We start from the raw sequence: 22842 nt of genomic DNA on the forward strand, positions 1-22842 counted from the left end.
CCTCAAGCCAGCAGTTTACTGAGCTGCTGTCTCGTATCTCTCTTTCATGCACTCACATCAGGATTTGTTCTTCAAGACTTTCTATTTCAGCTGTTTGTAATTAATCCTGGGTCATGGAGAAATATAGTAAATCAAGCAAGCAAGTACAACCAGACAAATTATTTAGACTCATCAAGTACTGTGAAATGCATTTTCATGCTTAAACTCAGCAAGAGTTTCAGTGAAAACAACCAAAATTGAAATTGCCTTGAAATTAATAACAGAAGACAGAAAGCTCAAGTAACTAAAGAAGTAGGTTAGGTCAGAAACTTAAGTGCCTAACAGAGGTCAGAAAAATGTCCTTTGTGATTGATGGTGTTGATATCCTAGGGTAAAAGACTAATTAATAGTAGTTCCACAATGGGACTTGAAGAAACAAACTGGAGTGCAAAATGCAGGAAAGTATAATTTTTTTATTTTTATTTTTTTTAAGGAAAACAGGACAATCATTTAGGATGAATAACAGCACTTTACATTTCTATGACATCTTTAATCCCACAGCAGCTGGTGAATTTAACAAATCGGGAAACATTATCTACCATACACCAAAATCATTTTTTCTGTCACTTACAGCATCCCCACTGGAGCAAAAAGCAGTATCTGTTTAACAGGTTAGATCTGTTGTGACAAACACCACATCTAACTAGGGCTACAGGGAGAGTATAATTGTCAACAGCTGGAATGGGTGCTGAAACTTGGATTGAGCAACTGTTGGGAAGAGCACGTTAGGATTTCTCCAGTTGCCATTGGTGATGAAGACTTTATCACAGATCTTGCAGACCTGCCACGCCTGGGGCAGGCATTCTCACGAGCCAGCTCCGCAGGGCACCCGCCTTGGTATGAGGTGCCTTCACAGCTCATAGCCCCTCACACTGCAAGGTTTGAGTGTTATATCCACCAGACAGGGAGGGAGCAGAGGTTGACTGTAAACATCCAGGCACTAAGACAGACCCAGTGGTCAATCAAGAGGTGCTGCCTCTTCAAAAGTCATCTCTGAGTGGAGCCTGCACCAAGGTCATCTTTCTTTCACTGCAGTCAAAACATAGGCTACACAGTGAGGTTCAAAGGCATCTCACATCAAAGAAACGGTTCACAAGTGCTGCTTCCTAGAGCACATGGAACTGACAACACAATGCCTGACCAGTTTCTCTGAAACCCATGATCACTAGCAATACAGGGCAGTTAATACCTTTTAGGGAATTATGGCTGTACTCATGGCCACTGATGCTATGATCATTGAGGAGTGCAAACAATGTGAGCAGAGCTTGACTATTTAAAAAAAAAACTGGCAGAAAGAAGAAAGTGCAATGAAGGGGAACTGCATGGCCACTGAATCAGTGTATTCTAACTTTAAAAGGAAAAGAAACCATCTAAAGTCATTTCCAGTTTTGTTGTTGGGGCCAGGGAAAGGCAATGCTGTCAAAAACCAACAACTAATTTGCAGTCGTGTTGATTTCTGGACAGCAGAAAGGCATGTTTCAAAATGTGTTTTGTGCTCCAGGATAAGGAATAATTAAATATGAAGCAGGAAAACAGTCATATGCCAATGAGAAAAATGGATTAATTCAGCAGTCCATATTTGCGAAGGATGAATCTTCTACCGGTTTAAAATAGCTACAGGTTGATTAGGGAATTCATTTTGGGATTGCTATAAACAACAGTGCAAGCACTCCAAGTCGTTCTACTGAGATTCTGACAACTCTGAAAAGTCCAACTTATTTCACATGACACCTGAAACATTTTAATTGCAAAGGAAAACAAAGAATTTTTCTCATTTTCATTGAGAAACATTTTATGATACCAAAATTTTCCAAAGGAAAGACATTCTGTTTTCTGATTAACTCACAAGTTGTTTTTTTCTTTTCCTCTGGCCCAATTCAGTCAAAATGTTTTCTCTAACAACTTACGGAAAAAACCCTGAAAGTCACAGCTTTTGCTGTCAAAGTCAAAGCGGTGACAGCGCACAGACATTTTTTTGTTGTACTGTTATCTTCTATACTGAAATTTTCCATTTCTGGTCAAAGGTGACTTGTTTCTATAAATGGAAACAACAGAAACATTTTTACACTAAGTGCTTTAAAACAAAACCCTTTTGCGTAAAAAGCAGTCCCAGAGAATTTCATCCTGAAAGGTTAATGCATCAGAGTCCTGTGTCAATGCTGACAAGGGCTCTTGATAATGAGGTTAAAATAAAGAAAAACAAACTTCATATTGTTTCCCTAATTCAAAGATGGTTTCAAAAAGAGACACGCAGAACAAGGAAGTCCTTATAGGCCTTTGGTTTCTATATAGGAACTTCTAAGAATGGCAAAAATATACTTGGATGTAACATAATCATGACCATCACGTCCTTGAAGAGACGGAGGTACAACTGTTAACATCCAGAAGCAATACAATATTTGGCAACAGCTGTGCTACCGCTTGGACATCCCAGCCCAGAACACTTAGCAGAAAATGCTCTGCCCTGTTAAGTGTTGGCTCCAGGGAATCCAACACACCACCTAACACAAGTACCACCACCCTTAGAGACACTGTGAAACATCGGCCCTGCGTGTGCTGTGCAGTGTGCTCAGAAGTAATGGTCTGCCACTTTCTAAATACAGCACATTGCAGAGTACGGAAATGAAAGCGTGTTTGAAGTGACCTTCCTGAGCTATGCCCTGGCAAACCAAATCTCACTGTTCAGACACCAGTTCTAGCTCTGCAGGTCCTTCTTTGCCACCTATTCCCACCAGCGAACTCTCAAACTTTCCAATGGGAACTACAATCCAGTTCCTATTAAAATTAAGGGTATGACATAAGCAGTAAATTTCAGAAACTACCAAGATGTACTGTGAGGAAAAGACTAATATGTAACAATTTCTTCAGCTATTTTAGGCCTAATAATTCTGTGTTTTGAGTTGTTGAGTTGGTCTTCACAAAAAGTCCTACAATAAAGGTGGAACTAGAATAAAATAGCATTTAAATAATAAGCTCAATTAAAACGTTAGAGTCTTCAGTCTCAAGTATCATCAAGACTCAGTGAGACAAATACAAAAAATGTTTGAGTATTACCACAGAAAGCAGAAACACCAGTGTGCAGTAATTGAACTAGATGCATCATAATCATTTTATCCTGAAGTGAGAAGACACTTGGATTTCATCACTACTCCCAAAATAAGCCATCGCTAATATCTTCTGTATGACAATGGATGACCCTAGTCAGTCCATTCCAGGTGAGATGCCTGATTTGAGGTCTAGAGCAGAAATGAAGGTGGAGGTGGCCAAGAAGTAGATAGGTTCTTGGCCTTTCCCTCGGTGCTGGTTGGTAGGGCTGCAGCAATATCCATCAAAGATATATAATCCAAGCACCAAAGCATTTTGCTCCCACACTCCTTAAAAAGTGGGTCTACTGTCTGCAGATTTCAGAAGACCAGAAGTAGGAAGAAGGAAATTTTGACATGTCCTGTCTGAAAGCAGGAAGGAGACCATAAAAAAAAACATTTTTAATTCCCATATCCGGAACAACAGCTTCTCTCATTTTATTGCTGCAGCTATCCCATGTTACAAGCTATCTCATTGACACAAACTATTCTGTGATATTGAATTTTTTTTGAGTTTAGGAGACTGTAAGTCCCTGTCAGAAGAACCACCATTACCACTATACTCTAGATAGAGGCCTAGACACAACCGCCTCTCCCAGGCAGACAGTTTTAATGCACACTGGGACAAGACTGACCTACAAGTCAGGTAATCTGTCTACAGCAACAGACACACAGAGCTACAGACAGGTCTCTTCAAGGACCAAGGCTTTTTTTTAGATCCATCTCCTTCACTTCCTCCATCTCTTTGATGCCTCCTCTGCCAAGACACATTAGTGGCAATGTCACTGGTGCATGACCTCAACGTCCATGATTTCGTGTAAATGCCACGACCATTAAACTCCTGTCTCCTTTCTTGCTCTTACTGTAGACTTCCTGCCAGCAGTGAGGAAAGCCATTTTGCCCCTTTGCATTTTGAGATTTTCAGTTAAGATTAATGCCATATCTACAATCCTCTGTATTTACATACACAGACTCATGCATAAGTGCAATAAATCTCAAATTGTATCTGCAGGACTGTTGATATAGAATATATACTGATTAGATGAGGCAGCTCTGTGTCTTTTTCTTCTTTTTGATAAATTTGCTAGCACGTAAATACACATTTCAGCTATACTGACATTAAAAGTAACGTTGCTGATACTTAAATTTACAATTTTTTTTCCAGAAGAAACAAAAGGAAGGTCTACTCAAAGTCCTGTTCTTCCATTCACTACACCATCTCTGGTCTATAATCTCTGTCATGGACTGGTTTCCACTTCTGAGCCTTTCTTGTTGTAATACCACATGAGTTCCTGTAATCCCTATCCCATCTCATACAGAAGGCATCAGGGCTCACTTACCTTCATCAGCAAAACAGGTATTACTGAAAATCCAGCACGTCACTAAAAATAAAAATAAAATAAAACAAAAATCCTACTAGGAAATGATTTAAGATGAAACCTGCCTTCAGACATTAAACAAGGTGCCTACCTGTGCTGACAACTACTTCAGTATTTAGCACGAAGTCTGCTCTTCACAATTTGTGAACATAATGGTGCTCCTCATACAATCCACACCCTGAAGAAAAAGCAGCATGTTTTCTGACTTGGGTCTATATGTTATCAGCTTTTTGGACTTCTCTTTCTTAAGGTCACTAAAAAGCAGGAAAAGTCATGAACTGTGCAAGCACCAAAACTATTGTTGATTTAGCTGAGTTGCACAAGGCTGCATTTCAGGTCTGCTGGAGCAAGCTTACAGAAGTCATAAAAGGTGGAAGAAAGTTATTAGCCTCGTTTTAGAGAGGGAAGAAGAGGATATACAAATGGAAAGACTTGCTGAATACTGCAAAGGAAGTTGGTATGGGACTCAGGTGTCTGAGCTTTTGTGACCACCTGGTGTCCTCCTTCCCTTTCCAACAAGCGTAAGCAAGAGCAGCTACTTCAAGAGCTTCCGTGAGTGCTGCATTTCTCACAGAAACCAAAACACAAAGGTATATATTGCCTAAGAATGAGAAAAAGCTTAGTTTCCTCTAGAAATAAGTTCTCAAGAAAGCTTTGAAATGAGTTAAACTTCTTCCCAACCACAGTGAACATGGCATAGCCAGAAATAAAAGCAGATATCAGCTCTAGGTGATTTCAGGGGTAGATACTCTTCCCCAAGCTCAAAACTACAAAGGAATAAGAGAAGCAGACAGAATAAGGTGTTAAAACAGCAGACTAAAAGGAGAGTTTTTTCAAGAGATGCAGTTTATTATGTAGGGCTACTTCAAAGACCGTTTCAGGTATATCTGAAACAGGGTTCACATATCTTCTAAATAATTTAAATATATATTTTTTTTTAAATCATGAATTTATGCATAAATGTTGCTGAAAAAAACGTATTAGAGCTCTAAACGGGTCAAATAGTACACATTAAAGTGTTAGGAGTGCCTACCTGTGTGTGCATGTACACATTTTGATTTAAACTTCATTTTAATTAAAAAAGCATATAGTAAATAATTCTCATTGATAAATTTAAGCGTACTTTTACTGATCATTTTTTCTGGCAACTGCAGTTTTGAGCTCTCCATCTGACTGTCCAGCTCAGCAGAAGGCAGGCCTATAGGACAAACAAAACAAAACTGTTCTGCTTTTTCAGAAAAGCAATGTGATGTTAGTCTGTCAACTAAGCTTTTCTAATATTAAGTTCAAGAATTATGGTTACACAGAATAACAGGTTAATAGTATTAAATAAATTTCCCAGTTCTCTTCTTCTTCTTAAACTTTTCCCAAAGCTCCCTTTCTTATTGCCATATGATACAAGAAAACAACAACAACAACAACAAAAAAAACACCTGTGTGTTTCCTTGGCAGAGGAACATTTTGGCAGCAAAGAACATGTCTTTAAGGTTTATACTTTAGCATCAGCTCTATTTCTATCCAAACTAATTTCCAGCTGCAAAGAAAGGAGTAGAAACCCTGTGAGAAACCAAAAATTCAGTGATGGAGCAGATCCACTTCTCTCTCACTTGCACCATTAGTCAAAAACTTGTATCATCAGCATTTAAGAATGGACCGGAACTGTTCATTTTTATAACTAGCATACAAGAAAAATTCACCATAAACTCCACAGGAACCAAAGCTACCTGTGCATAATACAGACTGCTAGACAGACAGCAAAGGTTTGCAGGGTCTCAGGTATGTTTAACATTGTAGTATTTGTCTGACTACCCCATTAAGATCAGTATTATAGCTCTGTCAGAAACCAGCAGCCAATGCCAAGAAATGCATTATAGCATCAATATAGTTTTGTAAACGAAGGAGGGAAAAAATCCTGACCTTAACTGGCAAGATGTGCCATGACTTTTTTGTTATTAATAAAACAAAAATTAAATTAAAACGTCCCTACACCCATCTCAATCTAGTAAAGCCAAATTATGGCAAATTCAGATTTGGTACAAGATAGAGGAGAAACGTTAAGCCATTTTTTCAGCAAAATCAGTTCATGTAAATATGGTGTTTTCCTCCTGTTATCTTTTCCTCTATCCCTCAGCACCTGAGTAACAAATCACTTTCCTTACCTCATGGAACCAAATCCTACTGTTATACCACAACCTTCATTTGGGCTCATATATTTGCTTTATGTCAGTGAGAACTGAAGTCAGTCTACAGCATTGATCTTCACACGTGCATTCAGAACAAAGACTTTGTCTATTTCCACATTGACGAAGAGATCTATTTCTGGACAGAAATCACCGTTAGCCCTTCCTTAAAGGGCATTGGCATTTCTTTTTTTCTAACTTTCTCTCTGCTCACTTTTTTCAACACCTAAACTGTCAAACAGAACTTCAGCCTATCACCAGTGAGATCTGCTCAGATCAGGTTTCATACAGAGAGTGCAATCTAACAGCCAGTGAACCAAGAGGGAAGGGTTTGAGTGGCCTGGCACTAGAGAATAAAAGTAATCCATTAGGCTGAAAAAAATGGCTGCGCTAATCTTGCCTCTGCCTCCAGTTTTCACTTTCTTATCTTGCATGGCTCTCATCTCTGTACTTTCTCACCATTAAGCAATTCTCTCAGAAGTCCAAGCCAAGGTTTTGCAGCTGTGCCATATCAAAGCTAGCTCTTGGACCACGGACGACTGAATACTTCCGAGGAGGGTCACAGCTCTAGAATCAAGGCTACATGTAACTGGAAATAACTAAAGTACCCATCGAAACTGCCAGAAGAGTTAGTTTTTGAAGAGCTAGACAGAAAATAAATAAATAAATAAAAATGGCTAGCAGGTAGAAAAAGGGGAGGTAGAAATTGGCTGGATTGGTGGGCCAGAGACAGAAGTGAATGTGGTTACACACAGACACACAAAACATAAAGAAAAAAAAAGTAGAACACAAAACAACCTGTGCAGCCTGACAAGAGCAAAGAAACTGAAGTGAACAGCCATTTGGAGAAGAACCTGAGAGATAGCAGAGAACATGGTCAAGCACAGGCGAAGATATTTAAATATGGTGTAACCTCTTTCTAAGTCTTTTATGGCTGCTCTTCAAAAAGCAGCCATCTCAAACATGAATCTCCCAAAAGGGTCTTATTTACAAGGCCTTATAATGGAAAGGCAGAAACAAACAAACAAACCCCTCTCTCTCCCTTAGTGAATAACTACGCAGGGATTTGAAATACTCCTATATATTTGTTTGTAAGGTCTTTTTCCCTTGGCCAAATAGCACATAATGATCACAGAGATGGTGGCTGAGAATGTAGTCTGGTATGAACAAAACTCTGTTTACATCCAAAAAAAAAAAAAAAAAAAGAGTTTCAACAATTACAAGATCTGATAAAAGGAGGCTTGACCAGAATATTCCAGGCTCTCTAGTTGCCAGCATCACCAGACGATGAAGAAACGTATTCTTGCACTGACAGTCTGCTGATCCTGCCCAGGGCCTGCAGGAGCATCTGGCAATGGGAATGCCTCTCACACTACAGGGAGGCAATAGCACCTGATGGCATCACCAGGTCCTCCTGAGTTTGCTGTGCAACATGAGCTGCACACGCTTTTGCTCCTGTTTCACCACATATCCAGGTCTCCTTTTTAATGTATACTCACACACCATAACCTGCAGGGCAGGGACGTGATGCCCTTGAAAGTCTGTTTCCACCATCTGCTCCTGGCTGCAGGTTGTGGTTACTTCCTTCCACTCCTGGAAGCTCTTCCTGCTGGCAAAGAAAGTGTGGTCAGAAAGGGCTGCTCAAGTGACCAGCGTATGAGTTCCCATCAGGGTACTCACCCTGGCAAGCTTCAGTCTCTCAATAACTGTAAAGCATCTTCTAGTGCTGATTAGCTGCTGTGAGATGTTTCACACTATGTAAATAATACTGATGTGCCCCTAAAGCTTCTTTTCGGCACCAAGTGGTATGGGAAACACACGCCCTGGAGCTTGGAAAGCCTGACCCATGAGTCACCTGGCTTGACTTTGAATGCTGGAGAAAAGAATAAAAAGGAAAACCACCAAGTTTATTCAATAAAGTCAAGGTTTAAACTTGGGATTAGAGAGCATGAAACAAAGAAAAACACAGACATGACACCACTTAGGGTAAACCTAATGTCAGTCTGGTCTTCTAGCCTGACCAGGGATTTCTCCAAGGCATATCTTGGCCAGGGAAACCAGGCTGGTGACTCACATGCCATATCCAGCATCTTGTCATTCCTGCCAGAGCTAACCTGCATCTCTGTTCACCCTCAGAGCCCAGACAGCAGTCCCCAGACCCATTTCACTCCCAGGCACTGTATTTCAAAGCTGAAGTTTCAGTGTAACAGGCATCTCCACCCCAACTGTCTCTGGCCTGCATTGCCTGAGGTGAAGCTGCAGCTCTGTTTTCTCCGTGCTTTTAGTTTCTTTCACTTCAGACCTCCCTGATCCTGTTTTTGTCTAACATGAACATAGGTTGCCTGTTCCAGGTACATGGCATGGCACCATGAAAAATAACACAACTGCAATTTTGCCCTTGGACCAACTTACTATTTCATGTTAGTGGCCTTGTTGAAGGCTTTACATTTCCAGGAACATCATAGCACTTTACAAACCATACACATCAATCAAAGGATTAACTACATAAACATCCTGTTAAACTTGCTGTCACTATTTCACCACCCTCTGATGATAAACACATAACTTATTGCTAATACTAATCATTAGTCTTGACAGATCTGGCACATATAATGGTTTCTACAACCCCTTCCCTGCACAAGCATTTCCACACCTCTGACCACCACTGCCTCTGTGGCACCTGGAGAACTTCCTGCTTTCTCCACAGGGTTTCTTAACTCTTTCATCTGATCTCACAACGGTTCTACATCCACCTAATTGAAGAGGTCACAGCTACAGAGGAAAAATAAACACAGGTTGATAGCATAGGACTGCCTCTGGACATGGTATTTCCTAGTGAAGTCATGCATCTCATGAAAAGACTGTGGGCAAAATGAATCTTATGCAGATTTTAAATGAAGAAACAAAGGCAAGAGGAGTTGAAGAAGACATCTTTTTGATTTTGACCTGTGGTGGAAAAACTGGTTTGTGAAAAGAGCAAAGTACTAAGTCACAAATCTGAAAATATAGAATAGTTTTTCAGTTTTTGAAATTTACTTTGATGTCTATAAAGTATTTTTTGCTTACAAGTGGTAACTCCGCACACTTAACACACATGCTGCTACAAAAATGTCTGCCAAAAATATTTGACTTCAAGTTATCAGAAGCAGGTTCCTTAGCAAACTTAGTCTAGGGTTTAGAGTTAGTTCTGAAAACTACATTTTTTTTTACTGTGTATTTATACTGACAAATCAATTCCTTGGATAACAAATGTTTAAAAAGACACTGCTAAACTTTCACTGGATTGGAGAAAGAGATATTGGTAGTTATATTAAAGAGAAGTATAAGGGCAGAATTCCTGAATGCAAGAATGTTAACCAGTGCATGCCCTTCACATTTTATGAAAAGCAAAAGATTCACAAAAAGAAACCATTATTTCCCAGCTATGACCTTACTGCAAAGATTTATCTTGTATCATTTTTAAGACTCAAATTCATTTTGCTAAAAAGCAAAAAAAAAAAAAAAAAGCATCCATATATGTACTTTTAATATTAATAGTAAAAAAAATTGTTATGTCTTTAGGGTATTAACAGTGTAATACCCCCCACCACCACCACCATTTCTTGAAACATGATATATATTAACTAACACAGATTTGCACAACACTTTAAAACCTCTGGATTCTTGCATGGTGTATAGAACAAGGGAAGTCTGTTAACAAAGCTAATGCTGTTCTGTTTGTAAGGTCAAGCATGAAATAGTATTACATTCATAAAATGGTATTATATTCACCTACTACTTTGCACTCACCCATAGCTCAAAATGGGATAACGAAGTAGCATGACTTACCTAAACATAATGGAACTGTGGTGGCTTCACCTGACAATCAATAATTGTTGAAATTTACTTAACTTGTGAAAAGTGAAGAGGGAGTGAGTTATAGAAACACCACTTGCTTCTCCCATTGCAAGGTGTCTGCCACGTTATTCCATTTAAAATAGTGCTACTACCTGGGAGGGACTTTTCACAAAAGAATTGACACATTACACATCACCTCGTCTGCCCTTCAAAAGACCAAACCAGATGCCAGGAATTCTAGCTAAGCAAACAGAATGCTGCAACCAAGAAACTATGGTCACATTGGAGTGTTAATGGCATGTTCTTGTCCATCAATAGCAAAATCTCCTCCAGCCTGATGTTAAAAGCCCGTGGGTAGACTCACTATATGTTTTTTATATATAAAGTATATTAACATGCTAGAAATTATTTACATTGCTTAATTTTTGCAGACATATTTGACTGTGCTACTATTTTTTTCCTCAATCTTCCCTGCTTAAGAAGTATCTTAAGCTGTCTTCCAAAACTTATTCACTCACATTTTCTACACTTAATGTATTGTTGTTTTTTCCATTTCCTAACCTAGCTAAAAATTAAAAAACACTGCTTCTTAGCTATAACTTAGAAAGTCAGTAATACAATGAAAAAAAATCAATGTGATATTGTAGAAATGTATTAATATTCAATATTATCAACAATATTAATAATATTGAATATTGCTAACATTATTATTAATAATACCATATCTTATTAATAATATTATTAATAATATGTAAGTTTTGCTAAAAAGAAAAGCTCTGTCAAGGACTAAATACACCTTCAATATGTTACATAGAACTACTCAAGAGCTCTTTATTGTGGTTACTTCAAACAGGAATCCATTCTCTGCTTTTTTTCCAGGGAAACACATTTTACTGAAAAAAATGTTATAATTCAGAATATTTTAAGAGAAACTATGTTTCATTTTAAAGTGACTTGTGTAGAAATCAGTATATTTCATTTTTCTGAACTGACTCATATTTTACTTTCTGGCAGTTAACAAAAACAACAACAAAAGATATGACCTCTCCCTTTGCCTCAGAGGAATGTATTGGCTTCCATTCTCATCCAGGGAGAATATTATAAATTTATCTCTGGCTGAACTGCTTGGTGTGTGGGAGTCACATAAGCAGGTGATTCACAGGAAAGTTATTTTGGTAAAGGAAGAACACCTATAATTTTTTTCTTTAAAGAAAAAAGAACACTTTTCCCCTTGCCCACCCCTCCAAGATGCTCAAAATGGGAAAATCTGGATAAATACTGAAGTTATAAGGTGCTTTGGGATATTTCTGTAATTCAAATCATATTCAATGTATGAATTTTGACATATTTGCATATCATGTTGAGATTGAAAATATTTCTATGCTTGTAAATTCTTGATTTTTCAGGACTCTGATTCCTGGGGAAAGCAAAACAAAACAACACCTTTAAATATGAGCTTTTCAAATCAGCAAAGCTCAGCATTCAAATACCAGACTGTTTTTGTGCAGGGCAATTCCAAATCCTCTTTAGCTCTCACAATAGCCCCTTCAGAGAGATTTATATAGAGTACATCAGGTGAGTGTAATTATTGTTCTGCTAGGAATTCCCCTATTAACACTTTTGGCTCATGCTTCAAGGAAAAGAACGTTTTCCTATCCAGGCTACTCCTCAGTGATACAACTGCAGCTTCCTGGAGATGAGATTTTTGCGTATCACTCTATAAATTTAAGAAATCTTAATTTCACAATTACATCCTGATTGTGCAAACGCAAGTCCATGTGGGCACCAGGTGGATGCAAAACAGTTCCCATCAGGTAAAGAAGCTGCTTTGCCACCTGAAACTCATCTTTCCCAGGTCTCTGTCTTCATGGAAAGCACCATGGTGAAAACAAAACAAGACTGCACCCTAGAGAAAAAGCAGTCGAGCATCTTGAATTCCTTTGGCCTTGTTATGCTTCGAAAGGATTTATATCCTAAAAAATTCAAGAGTCTATTGATATCTAATGTTCTTTTACACATTAATGCTCAGTTTGCTTTTCCCCAGTATTTCCCTGTTTTTACAAAGTACTCTGATGTGTTTGCTCATAGGGATGCGATGAATTCCCCATTCCATCTCAGTAATGAACTTATTTCTGTGAACAGAAAGTACCCAGTGAAAGTTTTTTGCAGTCCCATTTTTCCCATGATATAAGCAGGCTGTGTCAGTACTGCACCAAAAACCCTTAGTTTAAAGACTTAGCTGTTGATGGACTATCACCAAGTAAAACCTGTCAATGGTTTTCTCTGACAGCTAAACTAATGTCTTTTAACCAGCAGCTGCTGAGCTCTAACAAGCATAAAATTACATTGATCTTAATCAGATCAGACACCAGCTTCTCTCAACTCCATCTCAAAGACTATCTGATTTCATGCTTCATTATAAAATCAATTAATCGTTTCATTGCCTGGTCATTTTGTGTGTTATTTATAAAACGTATTGGTTGATATTCTAAAGATTGCAGGCAGTCAGGATATTTTGTCTGGGAACCCCAAAGGGTATGTATGGAAAAACAGGATTATAAAAGACAGGATTATAAAAACAGTGCTATAAATGAGTTTACCTGATCATCCAAAATGGCGTGATCAATTGTACCAGCCACAGGGCATTTCCTGCATGCCTAAAAGCCCTGCTTTCCTATGAACATCCTGGTCTTTTTATTAAAAAAAAAAAAAAAAAAAAAAAAAAAAAGAGAGAGAGAAGTGTCGTTCACAAATCCATCCCCAGTGTCACCTTTTGCAGGTGCGCTCACACTTCCCAAAGAAGAGTTTGACCTCCATAGAGCTGACAGCCGAAACATCTTCAGTGAAGTGAGTTGGTTTAGAAGCTGAAATTAAGCATGAAACACTGAGTTAATTAGTGCAGACAAATAACTGGTGACTACAGTATGCCAGACGTGGAGTATTTAAACCACAATGTTTTGTTGCTTTGAAATAATTATTTCATTTTCCGAGCAACTTGGAAATTTGAGTGGATGTTTATGGAAAACTGGATCATTCACTCAAGCATGAGCTTCCAAATGAAGTTTATTTTTAAAGGAAGTTATTTATAGTTTACTCTATCGGGTTTTTCATTTACATCTAGATTCAGCAAAGCACTTAAGCATGACGCATTTGAGCTCAAGATGCACTTCCATGAATATATAACTAGAAACATTCATTTCAGACAAACATGATTCTAACATTAGCAAGAAGGGAAGGAATTTGTTAAGCTTAAGCCCTGAAAAAGATATGCATATATCTTTTCTACTACAGACAGTCGCTGATGTCTGGAAAATTTTATTTCTATTTTTATTTTTTGTTCCAGATGCCATGCATATGTTCCAAAGAACACTTGGCATTAGCTTTCCTGAATAAGTGTTCCTATAACACTCGATTTTTACCTTGATCTCAATTTTAGAGTGTAATTTTATCCACTATTTCTTAAATTTACTCTGTTAATCTGTTATTCTGATAATCTGTTGTACACTCTTCCTCTGTGACTTACAAATATTCTTCAGAAGTAGCACAATGACATTACGTTAACCCTGGCCTACTTTTAAGGTATCAATAATGTTATATAATATAATTTATATTTATTGCTGCTCTTCGGAAACCATTCCTCATTCATACTGAAGCCGTACAGGTTGTGGTCAGAGCTGTGCTCCATCCAGTGCGGTATCCTCCTCTTAACAGTAACCACCACTAATTGTTTCAAAGGACATGCACCAGACCTTATTAAGAGGAGCTATAGAAAAGCTTATTCCCGACAGAACAAATTTTCAGCCAATTAATTAAAAGTTGATTGGGGTCTCCTCTCACATTTTTTATTTGATTTAGTCAATACCATGGCAGCGACTAATAGTTGGATAATCTGTAAAATCATGTACCCTGTTTTGGAGTCCTAAAGCCTAGGTTTTTGGAGGCCTAAAAGCCAGGTTTTAGCCAAGTGACTGGATGGCTTTCAGTGAGCAATGTAACATTCTTCCAGGGCATAAGCATTCAAGGGGGAAATACTAATCTCAAACCAATTTACAGCATCTTACATTTTAGGTGTTCCTCTGTCTTTTACATAGAAGTGGCTGAAGTCCTCAGCATTTCAGGTTCCCCACTCCAGGTGGGTCTGTTGGTCATGGTCCCACTTCTGTCTGTTCCTGGAAAGTGACCCTCACACAAATCTTATATTTCTTGAAGCTTCTTCACTACTACTCTGTCCTATCCCAGCACAAAGTCTAACAGCTGTATTTACCTGCATTGCCTCAGTACTGGGAAATCACCTTTATCAAACTTGTCAAACTAGTGAAAACCCAAAGTGTATGAGTTGAGGTCGCATGAGGAGGATCATGTCTTGTGGCAGATATGGGATGAACGCAATGCAGTGCTTGATAGTTACTTAAGAACCTGCCTTGAAAGGACACGCTCCACCAGCACAAGTAGGGCCTCAGATCCTGCTCTGCACAGGACATCACATTTTCAGCATGTTGGGTAAAGCCCTACCTATCCCCATGGGCTCCCAGAGTAGGAGAGCAGCAAAACTTTTGTACTATAAGCATAGTAAATGCCAGATGAAAAGCGTCAGAAAGTAGTCTGAAGGAGGAAGCCTTACTCTGAACACCTGACACTAGATAAGCGCATCTGACAAGTCTTTATCTATTAGTCTTCTGTAATGAGGGTGTGCATTTTTCCTCGACTCTGTAAGAATTAGGTAAAATACTTGTTCAGGCAAATCTACTTACAACAGCACTTTTATCAGCTTTCATTAGTTAGTTGACTGTATATAGTACTTATGAACTGAGAATTACATTTCCTCATATATGTCATCCATGAGAGCATGAAACTTTTTTTCCAAGCTTCTGCTTTCACTATTTCAGAATCCAAGGGTGACTGGGGACTTGCTAAATATTCCCCCCATCATGTGACTAGGAAGACAGTCCCCAGATTTAAAGAAAAGACCACTTGGAGAAAGACTGTTCCCTACAGGGAAAAAAAAAAAAAAAAAAGAGAAAATAACAGAAAAGAAAAATGCTGTGGATCATAATGACAGCAGTTTTGTTATCTACGATTTGTCTTTTCTACTCAGTATATAAAAAATGAACATCACCATTTGGCCGCTGCAGGGATGCCACTTAGGAGTGAGTGGTTCTAAGTCTAACTAAATCATGAATAGGCCAAGCCAGGTTGTTTTCAAGTTACTGCCACATAGGTTGCAGAAGTCCTTTGCTTACTGCTGAGAACTCTCATCAAGTCCTAAGGAAATCATGTAACACCTTCCTGGAGTAAGTCCTAAATTCGCAAAATGTACTCGGGTATCGAAACTTTTCATAGGGTATAGCACAAGTCCATAAAATATTTTGGGTTTTCACTTAGCAGGGGGGAAAGGGGTTGGACCAGATGATCTCAAGACAGTGACTATATCTTCAACACCATAATCTGTAGCAGCAATGCTAAGCAATCATACTATTACCATTACATTCTTGCACATATAGCATCCATTTTTGCATCATCTGCAGTTTTCATTGGTCTACAAATAACTGCAAATAGTTCCTATTGATTAGCTCCTAGTTGGTGGATAATGTGAAGAAATGAGGTCAAAGATAGCTTCAGCAATGGAACAAACATGTCATCTGCAGCATTAGGGGTTGGCTAGAGTGTTTGCAACCAAAGTCATAAAAAGGGCAAATCTTTCCGGCATCTCAGTGTGCTAACAGAGATTATGTTTACATTGTCTTTGACTGCTTTTTGGTTCAATTCTCTACATAAGCATAGAGAGACCTATGTAAAATAAAACTTGTGAGAAAATATAAACAGTGCTAAACTTAGAGGATGTATGCCAACATTTTTCTCTTTTTTTTTTGTTCTCCGAAGAATGCACATAGATGTTATTCCTGAGCCACTGAGTAACTAAATCTATATATATACCTTTGTAGGTGACAATTCTTCGTTGCTTTCAAACACTAAAGTGTAAATATAGCCACTCCCAGATAAATTCCTATTGTACTTTCACACCAGGGCACTTCACTGGGTCTCATGCAGTGTCCTTGAAGCCCTTCTTCTTCACAGTACAGAGAAAAGTTTTTATGCCTTGATTTCTAACAGAAGATGACTGATTCATCTCAGATTGGAAAGAGAAGTGCCACTGTTCAGCTTCTACTGGGGATAGAAGTCTCCCCAGACAACTCAGGAAAGAGGGATCCTTACCTCTGTAGGTGGATTTTTGTCTGTGGACTCCTTGCATTTCCTTTCTGGCCAGAATTGTCCTCACTCATGGTCAGAGTCATCAATATTGTCATCAACAGCTTCCTTAAATGAACAATCAGCTTCTTTAAATAAACATACAATTTTAATATCAGTTACTTTAGCTCAACAGCTCTCAAAAGTTTATAAAATATTATATCAACTCTCAAGAACACACAAAGCTACTTGCATTTCTTTCAATACTATAGTAAAAAAAAAAAATCAGAAAAAAAATCGTCAATGATTTTACTGTTTCTTTAGTAGAAAAAACAAAAGTATAATGCTGAAAGCCTGTACAATGACAGAGCTTGACTAAAAGAAAACTTGACAGGCGTTTAATAAGTTTAGTGACATTTTACTCTAAGTGGCAATTTTGAAGAAGAAAGCACTCTGTAGGAAGAATTTCAGTATGGAAGAAGAGACAGATGCAGCATGCTGAACATATTCTACAATGTTTTCCTATTGCGTGAAGACAGGAAATCCATTTGTTTGGGTTATGCATTGCGTGGTGAGAAGCAGATCATGTTTACCACTTAAGGAGACTTTATGCTTTTCACACACATCACAGAAGGAAATGATACGGTATTGTCTCATGTCAGGAGATGCAATGATTGGGATGGCTTGGGTGTCTTCTCCCAGACTCCAGTGGTTACCTGCATAAGCAAAACTCCCCCAGTCACTCATTCAGGCAGGTCAGGAGATGGGTAAAGAGGTGAGAAAGCTGCCTGCAGGCAAGCTGTTGGACTGATAGAATAATATTTAGGGTTGGACAAATACCTCTGTTTTGTCCTCAGGCATGCAACCCAGGTCTGATGTTCAGCCCCACCCTACCAAGACAGTCATCTCTTCCAAGCCCCATGTTGCAACCTGCTTCCCTCTCTTCCTGATGCTGTCTGAATCAGTGGAAACAAAAGGGTGCATTGTCTGAACTAGTGAGTGGTTTCATCATGGTTTCCAGAAAAAAAATGAGCACCTAAAAAAGAAAACAGGAAGATACATTAACTTGTCTCAGTTTCAGTCCCCTGCAGAAATGCAGTGATTATTTAGTGTACGGAGAGATTAGGGGAACCTCTACTACTCATGGGCTGTTGCATATCCACGTATTGATGCTTATCATAAAACAGTGTTGTGTGTCAAACCTTATGCCGCCCAGTAAGACATTTCCAAATAGGTTAGAACTCCACAAGAAATTTCAGGTAAAAAATTATCTCAATTATCAAAACAGCAAAGAAGCCACCGTGGAGACAAAAGACAATTTACACAGGTACTTAACGCTCTTGGAAAGATCTATTTTAGCTAAGAAAAACACACTTACAGATAAAGATGTTGCGAAAGCCTTAAGATTACAGCAAATATTTTGAGTAAGACATCAAAATAGTTGCAGTCCAAGCAATTTATGTTTTCCTACAATTTTATGAGAGTGGGTGTAATGGTCCAAAATATGTATGAGTGAATCAAATGTTTTACATCAACGTTCAAGTATTTTTCCTTCCCCCAGTTGACAATGACAAAAATATGAATGTCTATAACTCTGCAGAACTTAGTATTTTCACATGATGCATTTTTTTTCTTCCTGTTAACAAAGGTTTCTCAGACATCGATCCCACCCAAACCTTACTAGAAATATTTCTGATGAAGTGCCGTGTTGCCCTTGGCTAACCCTCTAAGTGGTGAGTATCATTAAGAGTCTTAATGATAAGACTCCCAGCTCAACCAGCAAAAGCAGTCAGTGAGCTTCTGTGCAAACACGACTTCAGTTTGCCACTTTCTGTACTTAAGAATCACACAAAAAAAATAGAGCTATAAATTTAACAGCAAAATACACGTAGCCCCTTTAGCATTCTCACAGTCAATATTTGCTGAATGCATCAGCTGCATGACCACCACTGTCAAAAAGGGAAGATTTTCTGATTTTCACTCCTTACAATTCTACGTTTTATGGAGAAAAAAAAAAAAAGAAAGAAAGGAGAGGAACAAAAATTTGAGGGGTGGTGACTATTTGAAAGTATTACTATTTATTTATTTAAAGATGGTTGTGTTATCTGAATCTCATGATAAGAAAATTGGGAGGAGGAGGAAGGGCAGAAATAAACATTTTCACAACATTATGGTGGAGGATTAAGCAATGAAAACCAGAAACCTCTTAGGAACGACTTGCCAAAAAGGAATCTCAACCATTTCAAATTTATGCAAGGGAAACAACAGCAAGACAGAAGGCATTCTTACTTGAACAAGGGAATAAAAGTACTGATTCTGACCTTGAAGGCTCAACTCTGTGAAAGTTGGATGTATTTCACATTATTTCCTGTTACACTGAGGAGAAAAGAAAACAAATCCAGGCATCCTAACAGGGCAAGCTCTGGTCTTCAGACGAATTAAAGCTCAAAGCACTGAAGTTGTACTGATGTGAAACAGTAATATAATTAGGGTTACTTAAGATCATTTTACCCCAAAGTGACTTCCTCCAGCTAGGTCACTTTCCTCCAGCTACGTCACTTTCCTCCAGCTACGTCACTTTCCTCCAGCTAGGTCACTTTCCTCAGAGCCACCTCTATCACTTTGAAAACTGTACTGCTATGAGGAAATATCTCTAGCCAATTACTCATCTTGTCTATACAAACATATCTGAGGCACTTATCTCCCCAAAGCTGAAATGAGAACATTAGCAGAAAATATAGTATTTTTTCCCCTTCTGCTTCTAGAGAGGTAATATAAAGAGAGAATACTGCAGTTTTGCTCTGCACGTTCATAATTACTGCTGTGTCTGGTTATCAGAGAGAGAACATCAAATGAAATGTGCTTGGAAATTGTGTTTTGACTCAGATCATCATTCCAGGTACCACACATACTTTGTGCTCTCTGGTACCCGTGAAAACAGGTCCTCCGTTATCCAGAGCTGCAAGTTGAGAGTCTTAAGGCACACTTCTCTGCCTCCATTCACAGATGGAAGATCACCAGAATGGAAACAGACTGAATCATAGAGTCACTTAGGTTGGAAAAGACCTTCAACCAACCATCAACCTGACCTACCAGGTCCCATCACTAAACCACATCCCTTACTGCCACATCTTTAAGACTACACATCCACACCTCTCTCAAATACCTCCAGGGATGGGGATTCCACCACTTCCCTGTGCAGCCTGTTCCAATGCTTAACCAACCTTTCCATGAAGAAATTCTTCCTAATATCCAATTCTTCCTAATATCCATTGCAACAGCATGTGGGAAAGGAAAAGCTATCTCAGCCTGGACTATTTAGGTTGTCTCCATCATGTTGTTGGAGAGTTTTCCCCATCTGATTATCTTTTTAATTGTGTTTGGTATTTGTTGATTTATAATTAGTTCTGCTGTTTTGCACCTGGTTTGATATCAGACAAATACCAGCTCCCTTCTGCTGCACTTTAAGCCTCTAAACAAAAGACACTGCCTTCATACATTTAAGCCTCAACAACTGCAGACAAGCATAAGATGGAGATATTCATGGCTAGATTTAGAAACAGCCTCCAGGTATACCCACCGTGCTTTGCATTTTGCTTCCTATGGGCAAATTGGGAATGCAGCTATCTACCAGACACAGGCTTGCCTGTTATTTTTGTGCCCAGAGCTTTAAATAACTGCAAGTATGTACCCTTAAAACAGCATGTCCACAGGTTTGAACACCACACCGACCCAAACGAGGGCATGGAGGAAAGGCTGGGAGGCCAAGTGGTTGCACCATGGGGCAGGGCAGCACGCATCAGAAGTCCCCCTCAGCCTCAGCCAGACAGAAGTACTGCATGCTGCGTGTTGCTCATGCACAGCACAGCCAGCTCACTGAGGAACAGGCATACTACGTGATCAAAATGCACTTGTGCAAGAGCTTGTCTGCAATCTCAGAAGCCATGACTATTAAATGGGGGCAAAGACTAGAGGAGGCCCTTTTACCTACCTACTTTAATTCATACCAGCTATGGAAAAAGTAAGACAAAGAATAGCTGAGTAGCTTCTGTTTAAACACTTCAGACTACTGCTTAATTCAGGGAGAAAGCAAAACAGAAAGAAATCCAAATAGGAGATTAAGAGCTATTTATTTTACCATAGTCTTTGAGAAGCAGAACATACAGAATCCCTTTCTCCTTAAGCACAAAAGCATAAATGGACAGTTTCCTTGCTGATAACTCCGTAACTATTTTCTACTGACTTCTGTTAATTTTCTGCTGACTTCTACACTCAGAGCTTTCCTGGCTTTTGAGTTCAATTAGTTTCTGGTCCACAGGGACAGATTCATCACTTCTACCTCCTGTCCCTGTAACCAGTTCCAAGAACTGCCTCAATTTCTTGGAGTTAATTCTTTCTCAGAATTAACCATTAATCAAAGACATCCAGTGTTTCAGCTAAACAAGCTCATTCCTCAACTAGTATTTTCAATGAAGTTTTCTTATATATTATTGTACATACACTGCACCTAACCTCCTTCAACATAACCGTACCTTTGGGACACAGTGGGCCTTAGACGTTGGCTAGCTGCAGGATTAGGTAAGTGCACCTGGTCTCTGAAAACAGACTCAAGCATTTCCCTCATGCATTTATGCTTGGAGACACCTGTACTGGCTTCTACCATGATTAAAACAGTTGCTGATGGAAAGTCACTACTGGGATTATGTGGATTGCTTTGGAAGGGGAAACCTGGCTTTTGGGTGGGATGAACCATTTACTTACGTGCTTCATGAGGCACCTACAGCTCTATTGCATGGTGGCTAAATTAAGCCTTATGGACTGATTCGTTTGTCTTGCTTACTTTGCAAGTTCACCCCTGCATGTTTCCAGGAACAGAAAACTTCTCCTACAGCAATGATCTGGAAAAGAAATGAAACAAACAGCATTTTTAAACCCTGTTTGTCATGATCCATGTTGGTTTATGGTATTGAATGATTCATTTTGCTGAATCACAAAAGACAACTCAGAGATTTTTTGGGAAATATCACATTTCAAAAGGTTGAAGAGCAGGATTTCCCTTCCCTCAGCCTCAACGTGTGTATCTGCAGACTGGGGGCATGCCCTCCTTGCCCCAACCCTGTGTCTGCTCAGGATGACCCCAGGGCTTCCTAGCGAGATCCTTCAGTACTTGCCCAGGAAATGAAGCAGAGTAATGTTTTTTAAGAAGGTTGCTCTTTAAATGCTTGTGTTCTTTGAGTTAAGTTATGCATTTGTGCAACGATATCCCTGCTGAAACTGATGTGGACCCAATCAGGGAAACAGCACAAACCGTGTTACATTATGAGGTTTAACATTTAATTACATTGGCCTACTTATATGAATCAGATATTATTCTCTTACTCATAAAACACATCTGATTTCTTCACATGAACAATTGTAATATGATACAAATGCAAAGGTCTATACGTGGATGAAACCCCGTGATTTAACTATCCAGACAGTGTCTCCAATTTTCATCAAAAGTTTGACCACATGCATAAAACAATGAACAAAGCTCTCTTATCCTCTGCAACTTTTACTCAAATATTAAATTCTTAATTCTTACTTCCTTTTGACAGAGGGAAAACAAAAAATTAATTGAAATATTAAAAGCAGCTGACTGGCTCTGACGTGATGATGTGTTTTTTTTCCAGTTCCACGTGGGAATTTCTGCAGAATGTAATGGGAAATAAAGCAGAAAGACCACAGACGGATACGGGTAAGGCATCAGCTGACATGCCACGGAGTTCCAGTCTGTGTCTCCATGCTGAATTGTGTCTTCTTTGCACAAAAGCTCTCTGCTGCCAGGGGCACAGAAATAAATTTACCAATTAAACCCCAAGCCTCCAAATGGCAAATGTCTGTTGATTGCTTCTTTAAGCTGCCCAGCTCACATTAGATCTGATTGATCATTAAACTTTGCCTCTAACTAAAGCTCCAGTGATGTTGGAGGGACAGCTATGCATGGATAATCTTCCAGATGCATTCATGACCCTTTCTGTACATTTCTTAAAAAATTAATTCACTAGTAATTCAGTATGCAGTAATTCACTATGAAGATTTTAAATGTGAGAACTTCGCCAAAATGGAATACCAGATATTTTCAATCCTGCCATCATA

The 22842-nt window shown here is 38.9% G+C and overlaps 1 long non-coding RNA gene across 3 annotated transcripts in view; it reads right to left on the minus strand.

Annotated features, from left to right (window-relative positions):
* Nucleotides 1-1253: 1253 nt before the first annotated feature.
* The window catches only part of LOC121069264, a 33633-nt gene continuing 12044 nt past the window's right edge, over nucleotides 1254-22842 (minus strand). Inside the window, exons 2-10 of one of the 3 annotated variants that reach the window (XR_005819366.1) lie at nucleotides 21466-21602; nucleotides 17545-17740; nucleotides 16732-16853; nucleotides 13289-13382; nucleotides 8181-8287; nucleotides 5625-5699; nucleotides 4593-4679; nucleotides 4463-4504; nucleotides 1254-3488 (exon numbers count right to left, since the gene is read on the minus strand). This is a non-coding gene — a long non-coding RNA (uncharacterized LOC121069264). Of the gene's footprint in view, nucleotides 3489-4462; nucleotides 4505-4592; nucleotides 4680-5624; nucleotides 5700-8180; nucleotides 8288-13288; nucleotides 13383-16731; nucleotides 16854-16932; nucleotides 17421-17544; nucleotides 17741-21465; nucleotides 21603-22842 lie in introns of those variants that run through there. The other 2 variants (XR_005819367.1, XR_005819365.1) reach the window with 2 other exon arrangements.

The sequence above is a fragment of the Cygnus olor genome, chromosome 4, assembly GCF_009769625.2.
Source record: "Cygnus olor isolate bCygOlo1 chromosome 4, bCygOlo1.pri.v2, whole genome shotgun sequence".
Taxonomy (NCBI): Eukaryota; Metazoa; Chordata; class Aves; order Anseriformes; family Anatidae; genus Cygnus; species Cygnus olor.